The sequence below is a fragment of the Coturnix japonica genome, chromosome 9, assembly GCF_054131305.1.
Source record: "Coturnix japonica strain WE chromosome 9, WE-NBRP24, whole genome shotgun sequence".
Classification (NCBI taxonomy): Eukaryota; Metazoa; Chordata; class Aves; order Galliformes; family Phasianidae; genus Coturnix; species Coturnix japonica.
Genome location: NC_140671.1, coordinates 20,503,951 through 20,522,377, shown reverse-complemented (window position 1 = coordinate 20,522,377; position 18,427 = coordinate 20,503,951). Strand labels below are relative to the sequence as shown.

The 18,427-nt window shown below is 44.4% G+C and overlaps 1 long non-coding RNA gene across 1 annotated transcript in view; it reads left to right on the top strand.

Annotated features, from left to right (window-relative positions):
- LOC146759774 (uncharacterized) overlaps positions 1-18,427 on the top strand; it is a 62,132-nt gene continuing 43,705 nt past the window's right edge. The window contains exon 1 of the long non-coding RNA XR_014932053.1: positions 1-410. This is a non-coding gene — a long non-coding RNA (uncharacterized LOC146759774). The remainder of the gene's footprint in view (positions 411-18,427) is intronic.

Genomic DNA, 18,427 nt, shown 5'->3' with positions numbered 1-18,427 from the left:
CCGCCCCTCTCCTCCGCCGCTTGTGAAAGTAAACAAATCGTTACTTCCGAATGGGGACAAAAGCAAGACATTAGAAGTATCTCTTGCTAGTCAGAGCAAGAATGTCTTCATTTTCTCCCAATAATATACATATTGAGGGAACTAGGGTAGGGTTCTTGGACAAATTTGTTGATGGAGCTTGAAATTGTATGGAGGGGGAATTCTGGTGGTGGAGTTGGATGGAACGGTGGCAGCTTTACTAGAGCAGGTCCTGAAGATCCCAGGATGAGTTTTGCCCGTAGTGGGCTGAATGCAATGTGCACACAGCAGTGCAAAGGTATTTGTTTTCTGACAGTTTCAGGTGCATCTCACTCTGTACTGCATCAAGAATTATTACCCATTGATGATTTTTGTAACTATAGTAGGAGTAGGTCAACAAGAAAAAGCTTACCAATTAAAAGAAAAAAGAAGGGAGCTAAGGGTGAAGCAAGTAACAATAGAAATAAGTAACTATAGCTGTAAATAACTTTCTGTGAGTAGTTCGTATTGTAGAGAGATCTAATATAGTGGTTTGTTATGTTTTAAGAGCAGGTGTTTCACCTGGGCTCTGTATCATGCACTGGCCATGCATATATGGAGTACATGTGAAAAAAACCTGCACAGGAGAGAATCTGTGATGGGTGAGAAAGGCAAAGTGCACTTTGAAGCAGGGGACGCCCTGCAGGCACTGCCTATCACATTCACTACTATTGTATTCCTTCTCTCTCCTTTTGGTGGTTTGCCACCTCATAGTTATCGATAAGTAATAATACATTAGCTTAGAAATTTTCATTTATAGAATTGTCTAAAATGAATGCTGGAATGAGTGTGTATATGTCAACTCAAAAATTATGATGTTACATGTAATCTTCTGTTTAGTGTATTATCAGTGAAGGTTTTGATTGAGTGATGGTTATGTTAACATTTAAGTCCCCTGCAGCTCAGCGACACTGGGCCACTGCCATCATGGTCCTTGGTGTGCTGCGACACATCAAGACAGACAATGGCTCGTGCTTCATCTCAAGATCTACTTAAAGAGCATTGGGGAATATCTCATTCAACAGGCATCGCTGGGAATTCCCAGGGGCAAGCATTGTGGAAAGGGCCAACTGTCTCCTGAAGGACAAGATAGGTGTCCTTGGGGAGCGGGAAGGTCACAGAAGTAGGATCTTGGTAGCCCAGCAGGCGGATGTATTGGCACAGCACATTATGCAATCAATCATTTTGAACAAAGAGGTTATGCCACAGTAAAGGACAGAGAATCGGGAAAAATTTTATGGATCCCATCGAGGAAAGTAAAATCTGATGCAGTGATCACCCAAAAGGGCGGTCTGGGAGAAACAGAAAACTAATCGAATGCTGAGTACTTTTCTTTCAGGCATGCTGTTTTACAGAATAGAGCTGCAATGGATTTCCTGCTGCTGGCTCAAGAGGCACAGGTGCAAGGACTTTGAATGAGAAAATGGAGTTCCAGCAGATATATGAGAAGCTTTGAGCAGAAGGATGAACTGTATAATATAACCAAAGATGCCTTGGACATATTGATTAGAACACCACTAACATTATTACACACTGCACCACATACCTCTGCATGTTTACGTCACTTTTTAAATAACTCACCACAAAAATTTATATAAGTACTAACACTTTTATATACTAGGATTAGGATTGGAGCTTGCGTTGTAACGGGGCATGGTTTTGTTAAGCATGGGGAGAGGGAGATGTTGTATTAGGCGAAATCGGACCCTCGGGATGTAACGTGATAGGCCCTCCCCTGCTGGGTCATGCATATGTATAAAAGATAAGGATGAAACTGGATACCTATATAAGGGACCCTCACATTCCAATAAACGCCATTTTACCGCTCACCATAATGGTGTAACAAACAGCTGTGACTTGGTCGGGGCCGTCGATACACATTCACAAAGGGACTTGACTTTCCAGGTTACCAGATCGAGGTAACAGATTATGTTTTATTCTAAACCATCATCCATTCCTGAGTCATTTCTCTCTTCAACACGGTAAATGCATTATTGCCCTTGAACTTAAAGACAGACCTACTAGCTACAATGGAGCTCCCTGCAAACAGTTTCCATGGAAACCAGAATCTCATTTATTCTAAAACCTTTCAAGCAAAATTAAGGGTAGAAAAACAATAGAACTGACTGAATCTTTAAGGTCATTTAGTTCCAGTCCCCCTGCTATAGGCAGGGACACCTCCCTCCACACCAACTCTTCTCCTCAGGGTCAAGGCTTCTCTCAAATCATTCTCCTCTAAGCCTGTGCCTGTGCTTGGGATTGCCCTGAGCCAGGTGCAGGGCCTTGTACTTGGCCACACTCAAGTTCATGAGGCTGCCAAGGGCCCACCTCTCCAGCCTGTCCAGGTCCCTCTGAGTAGCATCCCTTCCCTCTAGCACATCAACAGCACCGCTCAGCTTGGTGTCATCTGCAAACTTGCTGAGGCTGCATTTGATTCCACTCTCCATGTTGCCTACAAAAATGTTAAATAACACTGGTCCCAACACCACCCTCCACCTGGACACTGAGCTATTGACTGCAGCTCTCTGAGTGTGACCATCCAGACAGTTCCCTATCCTGCAACTGGTCCATCCATCAAAATCATTTTTCTCCAGTTTGGTGACCAGGATGTCATGCAGGACGGGATCAAATGCTCTGCACAAGTCCAAGTAGATGATGTCAGTTGCTCTCCCATTATCCACTGATGCTGTTACTCTATCATGAAAGGCCACCAAGTTTGTCAGACATGGCTTGACCTTGATGAAGCCATATTGGTTACCACCAATTACCTCATCTTTATTTTCCAAACTATGCCAAGGAGAACTAGACAGAACTCTACAGTGTTGTGTCACTACAAACCTGTCTGAACCATTGGCTTCTCTGCATGCTCATCACTAGTCTCTCCTTAGCTTGTGTGCCTACAAACAATGTATGGGGAATGTCAGCCACAAATCTTACCTAGGGGACATCTTTGCTTCAAAATCCTTTGAACATCACACAATCCCTTTTAACTCTCCAGGTCTGCATTTAGTTATGTCAGAATCAGGCCATATTTCTGTGCTGCTATATCCCTTTCCTTCTGAAGGGCCTGGATACAACTTGGATTAACCTCAGGAGAAGAGTTCCTGCATAGAATCATAGATTTACCCAGGTTGGAAAAGACATTGAAGATCATCAAGTCCAACCGCAGCCTAACCAGTACCCTAACTCTAAAAACCCTACACTAAATCATATCCCTGAGTACCACATCCAAAAGGCTCTTAAACACAACCAGGGATGGTGATTCAACCACCTTTCTGGGGAGCCTATTCCAGTACCTAAAATCTCTAGTATCTAAATCTCTCTAAAAGAGCACAGGTATTAATCTGACCAGAAAGGTTCCTGTTTGTTCATAAAATGAGCCTTTTCCGCTCCATCTTGCATAGGCCACTGGGCACAGGGTAGCTGGGAGACCACAGAAAAAGTGGTTCTGTGAGCAATAGGGAAACTACTGCCTAATCCAACTCCTCCAATCTCTGCGCTCTGCCAGCATGTCTAAATAGGGTGGCAGATACACACAGGAGATAAATATTTCCACTTCCCTCAGCCAACACTGCTCTGAATTTCTATGGGACACACAGTTAGATGAAAAGGCATTTGACAAAGAAGGAAATGAAAGAGTTTAATCTGCTGTGTCATTCTCTCGGTAGCCAGAATAACTAACCCTCGCCAGTGTTAGTTCAAAGAATAGGCAGATTTTATCTCCTGACATGAGCAGTAATTCAAAGAAGCTGGTATATGATCCAGTATCCTGCATATTCACTGCAGGCAGGAAAAGACATTATGAGATAAGGGAGATCTACACATCACTTGTTATGAACACCTCATAAAGATAAAACCACACACAAGAGGAGAGTTTAGGAAGAGGACCACTCTTGGACTACTTTCCAAGAGGCATCAATTAGTAACTCTCTTCGCTCATTTTTCACACTACTCCACAGTGTCCTCCTGAGCCCCCTTACTCCTGTTGCCAACTGCTGATGCAGGGAATCCTGAGGAACCAAGGATTCATAGTTGTTCCATCAGTAGTCCTTGGTCAGCTCTCCCTCCCTGCCCCTTCTGTTTTGATCCCACTAACCAAATTTTAGTTAGTCTGAAAAGAGGATGGAAACCTCCGCAGCAATTAGTTTCTAAATATCTTGCAATGGGCAGCTTGTAGGAGCCCCATCTCAATGCCCACAGCACAGGAGGCAGGACTGCTTAGCCCATGCACTAGTGCATTTACCAGCACAGATGTAAGCCCAGATCTATGCACACCAAATACAGGCTCTCAGTTTGCACAAGGAGGCATCCATGGAGCTGAAGTATTAGGCAGATATTGTGGTGGGGCAGCAGTTATTGAGACGCCAGACAGAAAGGACACAGATAACGTGGCAACTCAGCTTTACCATTATGACTGATGATGGAACATCTAATTTCACTGCTCAAAAGAGAACTTCCATATAACTGGAAAGAATCAAATTCACAGGGGCAACCACACACAGACACACACAAAAGCAATACAAAGGAGATGAAGGATGGTTCACATACTAGTGATTCACTCTGAGACGCAAGCAAATGAAAGAGTATCCCCAACCATTTGCCTCCTGAAATGCTAAGTATATAAACTCATTGCTGTGATAACTCTGCCAGACGTGAGTCATACACTGTAAAACCTTATGGGGTCAATCAGTTTAACTTCATAAATTCATTACACCAACAAAAACAGACCATCGTGTCCAGGCTGGTTCATTTCAGCTCTTCAAAGCTGTTGGTAAAACTGCCTGAGAGCTGAAATGCTTACCAGCAAAAGCTAAAAACTGTAAATCAAATGTAATAGGCTGGCTTTGTCTACTGTATAGAAATGATGCCTGAAAAGAAGAAAATAAAAAAGAACGTAAACCAGAACAAATGGAATGGCTACATAAAACAGCCAGTACTGAAACAGCAACCCAACCTGGTTGCAGAATGAGAGAGAAAATGAGAGTTCACCAAAGTCATGGGACAGGACACATGTTCATGTTCATGCTAACACTGAACCCAAGTGGCCACATGAGGACAGCATCTAGTAGGAAATCAGAAAAAAGCATCCTTTCATACGTCCCTTGGGAAGGTGGCATCTACCAGGGCACAGCAGACCCATGTGTTCAGTAACAAGTCTGATGCTTCAGAGCCCAATGATGAGCTACAAACTGGGGTTTAACCAATGCAACACATGGAGGGAAAATCTGTCTTGAGCATAAAGAAGAAAGAGAAAGGTATCCAAAAGGACTAACCAAGAAATGCCCAAACTGCCCATGAAGCATTTCTTCCCGTGGTGCAAAATACCACAAGAGGATTTATTTGCTCTTTCAGTTAAACATAAAATGAACCTTTAGGGTAGCTGATGTCTTGTCTTAGGCTGCTCAGCATGTGGATGTTCCCTGATCTTCATATTCACACTTGTGAATAATGAGACTTCTCTTATTTCCCTGGGAAGTAATGCCCACTTTTTTACTTTGACAGAGCTCCTTCCCATCCTAGAAGGGAAAATATCAAGTCAGATCTCCATTAGTCCTTCCATCTCTGCGCTGAGCAAAGGGAGCCTTCAGATCTATGCTTAATTCACCCACTCCCCTAGAATTAATGGAACTGTGCTTACTGGAACATATGCTGAAGCTTAAGCACAGTGCAGTGTTTTCAACATGAAGGAATGGCTATAGAACATGCATAAATTCTGGCTGACCTATGACAGCTTAAAGCACTGCGGAGGACTGTTAACAAGCCTGTTTGGACATCACCTTGAATAAATGACGTTATCCCCAAGTAAGGGAAGGAACAGCTGAGCACCAGGGAGGTACACAAAGTGCCAGAGCAAATTCTCACACTGTCAGGTGCAAAGAAAACTGAGATTTCACCCCAAAAACCCAGTTCACAACAAGGCTACAAAATCCCGGCTGAGAATTTCTGTGTTAGACTTGAAGCTCAAGACTGTACTGTAGTTCAACCAACAATATTTTGTGCAGCATGACCTAAAAAGTTCACAATAAAACCAAAACAAACTTCAATTTCAACTTGATAAATGAACTCAGGACATAATAACAAAGAGTGCTGATCTGGGCAAATAAAAGAGCATAAAGAAAAGAGAGCAGTGAAAAAGCTATCAAGGAAAAGCTCAGACTCGCATCCCTTGGAAGTGAAATTAAAGGCTCTCATTCATTTCCAGAGAAGTCAGAAAGGAAAATACCATTACATGCCATACCTTGAACCACTTGACGTCCATGTTGGGCCTGGACAGCTCACACTCAAATGTGACCTTGTCCTTCTCAATGACGCTACTGTCTGCCAATGGTTTGCTGATTTTCACAGGCAATTCTGAGAAGGAGAAAGAAGAATGTGGATTTAGTTGGGAACTTAGTTTTGTTCATAACCAGGTCCATGGGTGCTGTTAAATGGATCCTTCCAGATGGAAAAAACATTTCAGGTGGCCTCCTAGATTTTACCCCTTTTTGTGTTGCACGCAAGACTGAAAAAAAAAATTACTTCTGCAAAGTTCTTCTTGTCATAAGGAAACAAATATTTGGGGAATGGAAGAACCAGGTAAATTTTTCCTTCACGTCAAGAAAGTATAAATTTCACTCTCATGCTCTTGGTGTGGTTTCTGCTATGATTATTTGGACTAATTAAGCTTCTCCCTGATGAAAGCCTAGAAGTATATCACAAGAAGGACCAACTTACCCGTGACCTTTTATTTGTCTTACTCAAGCATCTCCTCCTGACCAAAACTGACAATAAAAGATTCAGCCAGACTACAGGTTTGAGCAGCTGAGTTGTTTCTAGGATCTCCTGCAATCTCAAGCTTGGAACACACACTTGTCTTTTGACTAAGTGTCTCTTATAGTGCAGTAAAACAACAGGTTTTCACACGGCGATTCCTCATTTACCTTGATCTGAAATCATTCTCAAACCATGTGGGATCAGTCCAGGGAGAAGGGGAGGAGAGGGGAAGGGAAAGGGGAAGTCCACAGTCCTCTAAAATCAGGCTTCTTAGCCTAAAGCTCAACAGCAAATAGCAGTCCACTTCCCCACATTGCTAGACTCCGAGCATTTAAAGAACATCAGCTGACCTCATTATGAGCTCTAACATAGCCAAAGGAATTCATATATTCAAATATTCTCTTGAGTGATGAGAAATATGGAGCATAACTTCAGACTTCTGCTGTTAAACTCTCACTTCTATCATAAACCAGAGTAAGAGTTCAATGCTGTTTTAGATGGAGGACTCATATTTTAAATAACTCATCTCATTAAGGCTTGGATTCCCTACTACAATTAGTTAAATTCCAGTTTGGATCATGCTTCACCTTGGATCACTTAGGGCTTCAGCCACTTATTGGAACTAACTCAATTTGTCTACAGAGAAGCTGTTTTCTATAGCAACAATAAGCTGTGATAGCAACTGGATGTCGGGAGAGCACAAATCCCGCAGTTATCCTGTACCAACATCCTCTCCTTCCATCAGAACAGCAAGTTTTTAAACCAGACTCATGCAAGCTTGCATGACACACCTTGTGTAAAACTGTTGGCAGCCATCAGGACAGCCAGTTGCTTCCTGTATAGACACTGTTCCATCAGTTTTGGTTTTTTGTCTCGCTAGAACAACAGCCAGTGTCTGAAAACTCCCACAACTGAAGCAACCACGCTGATATACCGCAGTCACTGGAGGTGCTCAAGAGCCACGGGTATGTGGCACTGGGGACGTGGTTAGTAAGTCCAGTGAGGGTGGGCTGGGTTGGACTCAGCTATCTCAGTGGTCTTTTCCAGCCTTGGGTGCAACTTGTAAGAGGGAATGAAGCAGCAAACTGCCCAGCACTGAGCTGCATTCTTCTGACACATGGTATCAGTGAACTGCTGTATTTCCCTATCTTCTCTGGAGCTATTGATCTAACCTAACTGAAAAAGTAAGCCTGAACCTAGATATAAATCAGGATCATAGTCACCCATGGTTGCTTATATATTCAGAAAGACACTCCAGAGGGTAATTCAGCGCATCTAGAAATTAAAGTAGAAGTTCCTTAGTCAAAAATATTCCACAGCCAGATTTTCACCTCGCTACCACTACATTAAAAAGGAGAATCCAACTTGTGGTGTGGGTCATTGATGTTGTTCCGGGGGGAATTGTGGCTGTTCCATGCCCACAGGGTAGAAGACAGCCAGTCTTCCTCTAAGCCACATAAAAAGCTGCTTAGTGCTCCCAAAGCGAATGCTCACCAGTTGTTTCCAACTTGAAGGTCATCTTCTGGCCAGCAGCCTCGCAGATGTATTCTCCAGCATCTTTCTTCTCGAGCTGCTCCACAACCAGACGCCGTGTTTTGCCCACAGATTCCATTCTGAACTTTCTGGAGGAGGCAAGCAGTCTTCCATCCTTGTACCATTTTACTTCTGTTGGATCCTGTGCTACTTCACAGCTGAGGGAGGCACTTGCTGCCAGGGCAGCACTCACCTCTTTCTGCACCTTCTCTTGGTTTATAAACACAGGTTTTGGCTCTGAGGGAAGAAAAGAAAAAGTATTGACTGAGGGACCGAAATGAGACCAACTTGCAGGTTTGTATGTACAGGTTGGAACAGGTTTAGGTTACCACTTGTGCCCAAACTAATAGCCTTCACTAGAGAATATCAGCTCTTCTGTTGAAACAAAGCGTCAAATCTAGGCAAGAAAGAACCTAGGAACTGAAGGAACCAAGAGGGTCCTTGAACACCAGTCCCATGGTTGCAAGTCACTATGCAAACATATTGAACCCAAAAGAACATCTGTCCTGCAGGCAACCAAAACCTGAGTTCCTTTTACTTAAGACCCACTGTGAAACATCAAAACACATAAACATGTGATAGTCAAACCACTGGCTGCCTTTTCATGACCCAGAACAGTACTCCCGGCTTCCTGAACAGACTCCTCATGGCCTCTACCATTGCCACAACTGTGACTGTCAAAGGCACAAAGGAAATATGCTCACCAACGCAGTCCTTTGTTCTTTGTGTGTGATTTGCAGATATCTATCTTACTTTGAGCTCTGGCAATAGTCAGCTCTACCAGGTCTCTTACTGTGAGTAGCAGACTCACCTATCCAGATGCAGCCTCCAACATAAAGGCATAGTAAAAAGGCAGTGTACTACTAGGAGAAGTTCCTGCTTCTCCTGCCATGAAAGGCTGCACGTAGAACATGCACTCCAGCCTCACTGCACATACTTATCTTAGTCAAATGTTTAGGTGAACAAGAATTACAGTTTGGGATCTCAGGCACAGGAGAGATTTGAATAATATCTTGAATATTGCTTCCACTGTACATATATTACTAATTATTGCTCTACAGACAGACTGAAACAGGTCTTTGTGTCATACTGAAACCAAATACTTTCTACAAACCCAGGCAATCAAGTCTAGGGAAAAAACCTCAGCACAGACTACAGTGATCCAGGTGCAGTATAATAGAAACTAGATTTTACTTTACTGTTCTCTGCTGTATTTCATACAACACCTGTCTTACCTGTGACATGAATTTTGAAGGTGAGTTTCTGGCCAGCAGCCTCGCAGCTGTACTCCGCTGCATCTTTCTTCTCCACCTGGCTCACCACCAGCCGACGCTGTTTGCCCTCTGACTCTACCTTGAACTTCTTGCTCGAGGTGATCAGTCTCCCCTCCTTTTATCACTTGACCTCTGTGATAAAATGTTTGCTCATTAAGACCGGGATGTGGTAGCATTGTGGTGGAGTGCTTGTTCATTAGGACCGGGATATAATGGTGGAATATGGAGGCCACAAAGGTTGCAGAACACTCTAATTTTATGGGTAGATTGTGTACTCTGCGTAGTTACAGGCAAAGCGCGCCCCGATGGATACAAAGTTCCACGGAAGGACCAACCGAGGAACGACACACCAAGTGGCACGATCACAACCGACCAATTAAAGGACAATACGCTCGGGATGGACCTTACAAAAGAAGTTGCAAGGGACGGGACGGCGCGGCAGTTGGAGGAACAATAATCCCCCTGTCGCCCAGCGCTGAATTGCCTTTTAGTTTTACCCGCTACAATTAATAAAAGTTTATAATTGGAACATTATTGGCTCATTGCTTATAAATTGATGACAACCTCCATCTTCTCCTGGGCCACCTCGCAGCTCAGCGTGGCATTTTTCTGTTGTTGCAGCCTTCACCACCTTCTGTACCTTCTCCTTGTTTGTAAATACAAATTCTGGCTCTGAAAAGAGAGAGATACATTAGTTTGGCCTCTTGAAAGAAGAGCAGGTTTTGGGGAAGGAGTCAGAAAAATGAATCAGTTCTCCCAGTCTGATGCCCCAAGAGAATGATGTGGAGAGAAGTTGTGCAATTTATGGATGCCCCATCCCTGAAAACATTCAAGTCTAGGCTGGATGGGTGTTAGAGCAACCTAGTCTCAAAGAATGTGTTCCTCTCCAGGACAGAGACTGGAACTGGATGATCCTCCAGGTCCCTTCCAACAAAAGGCATTCTGTGATGCTTCTTGTATGACTCTCATGACTCTTTCGTCCCCTAGCTGCCATTTACTTATGTCTTCAAAACATCAACTTATACAAAACATTCCTGTAGTATTCTCTCCCATGCTAAATGAGCCCTTCCAAGACAAAAACATGTTACATAGAGCACACCCCCTAGTGCTTGACACAAAGCCCCTGTTCTGAAACTTCCTGAGACGCAGCTGCATTGCAGAGTTGTTCTAGTGGTACAGGCACGTGGGAATGGAGAAGTGCAATCAGAACTTTCTTGTCTATGGCCTCATTCCCACAGCAAAAGGAAATTCCTGAAGATTTTAAAAGATGGAGCTGCCTCACAACTGTATTTAGAATAATTTGTTCAATTTCCTCATCAGAAATTAACCACCCCAAAGTTCAGCTCCAAAAATTTTAAGCATAGCAGGGAAAACTTACAAACTAATGACCGTTTTCTAAAACATTCTAGAATGAAAGGCCAAAATGTGTTCTCTCTCACCTGTGACATGAATCTTGAAGGTGAGTTTCTGGCCAGCAGCCTCGCAGCTGTACTCCCCTGCATCTTTCTTCTCTACCTGGATCACCACCAGCCGACACTGTTTGCCCTCTGACTCCACCTTGAACTTCTTGCTCGAGGTGATCAGTTTCCCCTCCTTGTACCACTTCACCTCCATCTTCTCCTGGGCCACCTCGCAGCTCAGCGTGGCATTTTGAGTCAGTGCAGCCTTCACCTCCTTTTGTACCTTGTCCTTGTTTGTAAACACGTCTTCTTTCTCTGCAGGGACATCACAACAGTAACACCATTTTGCTGTAGTCTGCTGCAGAGCTTACTCCAGTTCCCCATTTTCATTATACTTGCCCTTCACAGGGACCATCATGATGCCTCATTAAGACAGGAAAATACTTTCCCCTCTATTTTGCCTTGGGAAATGAATAGGCATATCATTTCATATCATATCATAAATCTAAACATTTCGCAGTCTGATAGCAGATTTGGACATGAGATTTAGAACACCTGCATGCACTGCTGAACCTCTTCCCTTCTCTTTGTTTCTTCTGATGTCTCTCTACATTTCCAGTAAATCAGAAGGGAATGGCCCTCTAGAACAGGTTGCCCAAGGAGACTGTGGATGCTCCATCCCTGCAGGCATTCAAGGCCAGGCTGGATGTGGTTCTGGGCAGCCTGGGCTGCTGGTTGGCAACCCTGCACATAGGAAGAAGGGGGTTGGAACTGGATGAGCACTGTGGGCCTTTGCAACCCAGGCCATTTATGAGTCTGATTAGTGGCATTTTCCACCTCATTGTGTCATTCAAATTTTGTAACCAGATCTCATCAAACACCTCCCCTTTTCTCACTCCTTGCATGCCTGGTGTGCTCTTGCACTGTAACCCTGCAGACACCAGCTGACTACAAGAGCTGCACAAGTTACCCTCCTTGCCTATTGTTTGTTGCAGTAATTCATTCCTCGATGGAAAAGCACATGTAGAAAAGTGTTGCTATGACACTAGATGACAAAGAAAGTCCTATAGCCAAAATGTTTTGCACCAGAGAGGCTGTAAGTTGATCCTCCAAATGCAAGACACACAAAATGAAGTGTTCCTTTATCTCTGGGATTCCAAGCATTTTCTCACCTCTGACTTTCACTTGGAATGTTGCTTTGTCATCTTTTGTTTCACAGCTGTAGCTCCCTTGGTCTTTCAGGGTCACATTTTTGACCATGAGCTTGCGGTGCGTCCCCTGGGAGATGATGGTTGTCCTCTGGTCCTGCTTCACCTCTATTTGATCTTTCTTCTATACGACAGCTCCGCTTGCAGCTGACACCTCACACACCAGCTCCAGGTCTTCAGAAGGACTGACTGATATTTCTGGAGTCGTTTTGGACTTGCTGACAAAATTAATGGCTTCATCTGAAGAAAAAAAGAGAAAGTGGTTTACATCCTGACTCAGGCTTATTCAGCACAGCATTAAGATACAGTTAGAACTGATTGTAATGTCTCTGCTCATTACATCTGGGGGATCAAGTTTCACCTCTGGAGGTACTCACATACAAACGTGTGCTTGATTCTCCTGTGTAAGGAAAGAGTAAGTTCTATGCAGACAGTTCTTATTTCTTCTAATCAATTCTGTATTCTGCACATGTTCTTCTGAAGCTAAAATGAAGGCAGCTAAGTAACCTGTTTGCAATACATGAACAAACCAATTCAACACCTTGTCTCTAAGCTAACAAGCAGCGTTTGATGAGCACATCAGTATTTCATGCCCTTCATTCCATCCAGACTGTATTGGCAATAACTATGCTGGTATTAACAAGGATAGCAATTACAAGCAAAATGGTAGAAATACAGAAGATATAAGGAAAAGGGAACTCACCAGAGCTGAGGCGATCCTCCCTGGTGAGCGATCTCCAAGAGATGCTGCCTCAGTGAGGGTCAGCCCTTAAATGAGGTCTCAGAGGAGGTGGAGTCGAACTCCACCCCTCCAGGGAGCACAGCTACATAACTTTCACCTGTGCTCCCACAGCTGACCCCACACTTGCCTCAGCTGATCCATCAGTGGTTCACATTGTGATCTCCCATACACTCCACCCCTTCACAACGTGAACCAATGATTAGGTGAGTTCCCCTTATTACAGAGACCCAATCACGACGCTGATACAATCTCCCGTCGCATTAGATGTTGATATTATTCAAATGATGATGATTGGATGGGTGTTTATGATCTTCCATGGGCCAGTGCTTGATAGATGTTACCGGAGACAAATCATCTTGAAGTGCAGGTCCGTCTGCGTTTCATCAGTCCAGAGTAATGGTCCTAGAGGCTTAGAATCAATCTTAAGGGGAGTAATATAGATGTTTCAAGGGTACTAGGAGGGGAAGATCCGCCCTCCAGGGCAAGATACAGGCCGTATTCTTATCTTGGGTCAATACTTCTGCTTGTACTGGATTATGTCCCGGCCTCCGATACCATACCCTCTGGCCAGATATCTGTGGCTGTATAACTATATCTGGCACCAGAGGAGGAGTCTTGATCTGCCATAGGGACATAATAGGTGTTCCTTTAGCAATAAAGGCCGGAGTATTGACCACGATGTCAGTAGGCCATGTACCTATCACCAAGGGGGTGACTGAACCTCCCACCTCCAATAATCTCCCCCAAGGTGCAAGTAGGCCACACCATTTGGGTCCTACCTGCACCTTCCAAGGCCAATTTATCTTATGGATTCCCGGTTCTAAATTCTCAGGGGCAGGGAGCAGAAGATTATTTTCAGTACCAACCTGCGGTTTTACCTTATTATCGGTGCCTGTAATTTGGATCCTAAGAGGGGAGGCCCATATAGTTTGTAACATTTTCAGGGCACTGGGTCTGCCATCCCGAGGTCTTTCATTCAGGTCCCGCACGGTTTCATATAATCTTTTTGTCCACCCCTGCAGGGACTGAGAGTCTGTTTTCAGGGCAGCCTTAAGGATACCATTATAACGTTCAATAAGGCCTGCCCCTGTTGGGTTATATGGCAGGTGGAATCGCCATTCAATGTTGTTTTCTTCTGCCCAGCGCTGTATCATCGCTCCAGTGAAGTGAGTCCCTTGGTCACTCTCGATAACTTGAGGTGTCCCGTATGCAGACATCAGTTTAGTAAGTGCCTTAATTGTGTATGCTTGATTTGCCTTTGGTACAGGATAGGCTTGCAGCAGTCCACTTACAGTGTCAACGCAGGTCAGGGCATATCTCGCCCCCTCAGACCGAGGGAGGGGCCCAATGTAGTCGACCTGCCATCTCTGAAGAGGACTATATCCTCTAGCAATGTGGGATGTTGTTTCAGGCAACGGTCTCGGTCTCATCTTTGAGCAAGCATCGCAATCCTGACATGCTTGAACGATATCAGATAGTTGTACAGGCAGCCCCCATGCTTTAGCAGCTGCCCACATTATCTTCTGTCCAGCATGCCGTAGCTTCTGATGTAACCAACGGGCAATATTTTCAGATTGTGAATTCTCAATCCATCGGATTCGGGCCAGTGTGTCAGCTTCATCATTTCCTGGTGACTGCAAGGGTTGATGACCAGAGACATGGTAGACACATACTGTCCTGTGTTTGACCGTATTCCAAATGTCTACCCACATGTCTTTACCCCAAATCGGTCGGGCGTGGATAGTCCATTCCTGGGTAGCCCATTGCGTAATCCACAGAGTGAGCCCCCGGTACACAGCCCAACTATCTGTACAGATGTTCAGGACGCCGTCACCAGGTTCTTTAGTTATAACCATCCACACGGCTCGCAATTCTGCCCATTGGCTGCTTTGACCATCCCCCTCATCAAACCAGATGGTCTCAGTAGAGGGATGGTATGCTATTGCTCGCCACTTGCTCGGGTTGCCTCTGCTGGACCCATCCGTATACCAGGCATCTTCAGGAATAGGATATCTTCCTTCCTGAACGGGACTCTTCTCTGGTGGAGCAACCATCGGTTCTTTTGATGTATCACTGTGATACGTCACTGGGCCTAGGATCTTCTGTAGTTCTTCTTTAAGTGGAGATGAAGACAGACTGCTTCTCTGGCTTAGATAGGCGACCCATCGTGCCACCGTTTGTGCTTGGGCCACCCCCGTCTTAGGAAGGTGAGTCAAATCTCTCACCCACCCCTGGATTGGTAATGAAGTCTTAACTATGACCTCTGCTGTTTGCGTTATCGGCTCTACTGCTTGTAATGCCGAATAGGCAGCCAATAACTGTTTCTCAATCATGCTATATCGTTCTTCTGCTCCGTGCCAAACCTGAGACCAGAATCCAATGGGGGTTCGAACAGAACTCTGGCGTTGCCACAGGCCCCAGCCAAAACCATCTTGAGTAACATGAACATCTAGTTCAGCTGGGAGGGTCGGATCAAATATACCCAACGCCTGAGCTTGTTTAACTGCCAGTTTTGCCTGTTGGAAAGCATCCTGTTCTATCTTTCCCCAATTCCATGATTGACCCTTCTTTGTAAGCTTGTATAATGGCCTTAATAGCTGAGCTAAATGAGGTATAAAGGAGCGCCAATACCCCAATATACCCAAACATTCTTGCAATTGTTTTGATGTTGTAGGGACTGGAAACGCTTGGACTTTATCTACTACCGCACTGGGTAGTACTTTGGTTTTCCCGGACCAAATTACTCCCAGGAATTTTACAGATAGCCCCGGACCTTGCACCTTCTGTGGCTTTATAGCCCACCCTCTTTTCTGCAGGTAAGCTATCAACAAATCTGCTGCTTGTCTCACCGCCTCTAACGAATCGGATGTTAACAGGAGGTCATCAATATAATGATATAAATTGACATTATTTGGCTTTTCCCACTTAGCCAGATCACGTGCCACTAAATTATGACAAAAAGTGGGCGAATGTACGTACCCTTGGGGTAGGACCTGGAAAGTCCATTGCCTCCCTTCCCATGTAAATGCAAACTGATCTTGCGATTCTTCACTGATTGGAATACTGAAGAATGCATTCGCCAAATCCAAGACACAGTGATATGTTTTGATTTCCCTGCTTAGTGTGTCCATTAGGGAGGCAATATTGGGTACAGCCGCATGAACAGGTGGCGTGACCTTATTTAATTCCCTATAGTCTACTGTCATCCTCCATGTTCCATCCAGTTTTCGCACTGGCCATATTGGGGAGTTATATGGGCTATGTGCAGGCCTTATAATACCCACTCTTTCTAATTCCTGCACCGTCTTTGTTATTTCATCCTGCCCACCCGGGAGTCTGTACTGTTTCACATTAGTAATCCGGCGTGGCTTCGGCAAACAAATAGGCTCATGTTTTGCATGGCCTCTCAATATTGTCTGGATTGCCCGGATACTAATGCATCTCTGCCGCAATCGGAACTCTCCCACTGTTGTATGGAGAGCCAGACCCCACAGGATATCAATTCCTAATATATACTCTGGAATTGGGGCAATGGATACCTTGTACTCCCGTGGTGGAAGACGCCCGACCCCCAGTTTTACCCAGGTTTGGGTGACCGGAATGGTTTGTCCCCCAAAACCTCCAATCATCACTCTATTACCTTTAAATTTAGTTGGGTCTCCATATATTATAGATGTCTCTGCCCTGGTATCAACTAGGGCCATAACCTTCTGTATATTCTTTCGGGACCAGTATATCGTCAGTTCCACATAGGGCCTCCGGTCCCGTCTAGAGGCCCTAGGAGGACTGACATCCCTCGTCAAGCCATGAACTGAGCCAGATTCAAGTCTTTTACCTCCGATACCTCTGGTGTCATAACCCGAGGCACCTGAGGTGGCTTCTTTTTCCTATTTGGAACTATAAAATCTTCTAAATTCCATGTTGTTGTTGGTCGCCGCTCTATAAATCTTATCCCTGGCCTTTTGGGTTTATTCTGAAATTTTTGTTCATCCTTCAGTTGCTTCCACAACTGAAGGAGAACCTGATTGGGCTGCCCATCAATTTTTGAAAACTGAACGCCTGCCCGGAGCAGATCATTAAACATTTGTTTCCGGGATACCCTAACAGGTCCTGCCCGAGAAGTTCGCGGGGCCGATCTTCTGGCTCGCACTATTGGAAAAGCCTCGGCATCCTCAATCACCCTGATATTGCGCTTAGCTCGTAAACGCTCAGTTTCTCCGAGGTCTGCTACCAATTGGGTGGCTTGTTGGACTACTGCCTCTGCGGATACTACTGGATTAAGTATGGAAACCAAGGTTCCATACATATGAGAGGGTGCTTACTGTAAAATTAGGTCCCTCATTCCCGCAGAAAATTTAACCATATCAGGGCTATCGAATGTGTCTTCGTAGATAGCCTCTCTCATACCTAATTCGCGTATATAATTTTGAAGGTCTTCCATAGAAGACCACATCCCTGTGTTTACTGGCATGTCAGTTTTATTTGTCCACACCATGCGGCAAGCAGCCATTATCCATTCTACAATTGAATGGTTTTCTTCAGGGAACTGAGTCCCAGCATACAGTCTCTGCCGAAGGGCAGGATGTACTGTTATTGTGGCCAACTTAGATACTTCGGGGCCACTAACCAGTACACTATCTGCCCCTGAATCCCATAACCGTAATAACCAAGCCGGAACACTTTCCCTTGGCCTTTGCCTAAATCGTTGCACTAGGTCCATGAGTTCAGTAGGCGTATATGGACGGGCTGTTACATGTAAAACAGATTTGGCAGGGGGCCATTGATCAGGAGGCACTCCTGCTGGTCGATCTTGAATTTTCTTTGTTTTTTGAGTTATTACTGGACGGACTTCTAGTGAGTCCGTCTCAGATGGTTTTTCTAGATCAGATTTAGTGATCTTATTTTGATTCATTTCTTCAGGATCTTGATCGTCATTAAATGAAATGTATCTAATTTGAGGGTTGGAGGAAGAAAATGACGGTTTTTTTCCTGTCAATAGATTGATCTCACCCTCCAATTTTTCAATACGGGCCTTTAACAATTCATTTTCATGTGCAATGTTGTTTGATTTTATCTCTGCCCGATTTAAAGCATTTAATAATGGCCAGGCTGCCATAGATGCAGCCATTCGCTTTTCTTTTGTAATTAAGATATCTTTTTGTAGTCCTAGAAAGTAATCAGTTAGACAATAGGCGTCCATGTTATTTGGTACTCTTAAAGGGCCCCATTGTTCAATAATTGTTGCTAATTGGTAATATGGGGACGCCTCAAAACCTGGAATTTGTCCAGGAAGGCATGTCCCTAAGGGGGTGGTCTTCTCCCCCTTGTACCAATTAAAGATTTTCCACACAAAGGACATTTTTTTTTTTTCCTTATATTTCTAGATGCCAAGTCAGTGGCTCCTGCCTGGCTTGCCAAATGTATTGGCAATAACTATGCTGGTATTAACAAGGATAGCAA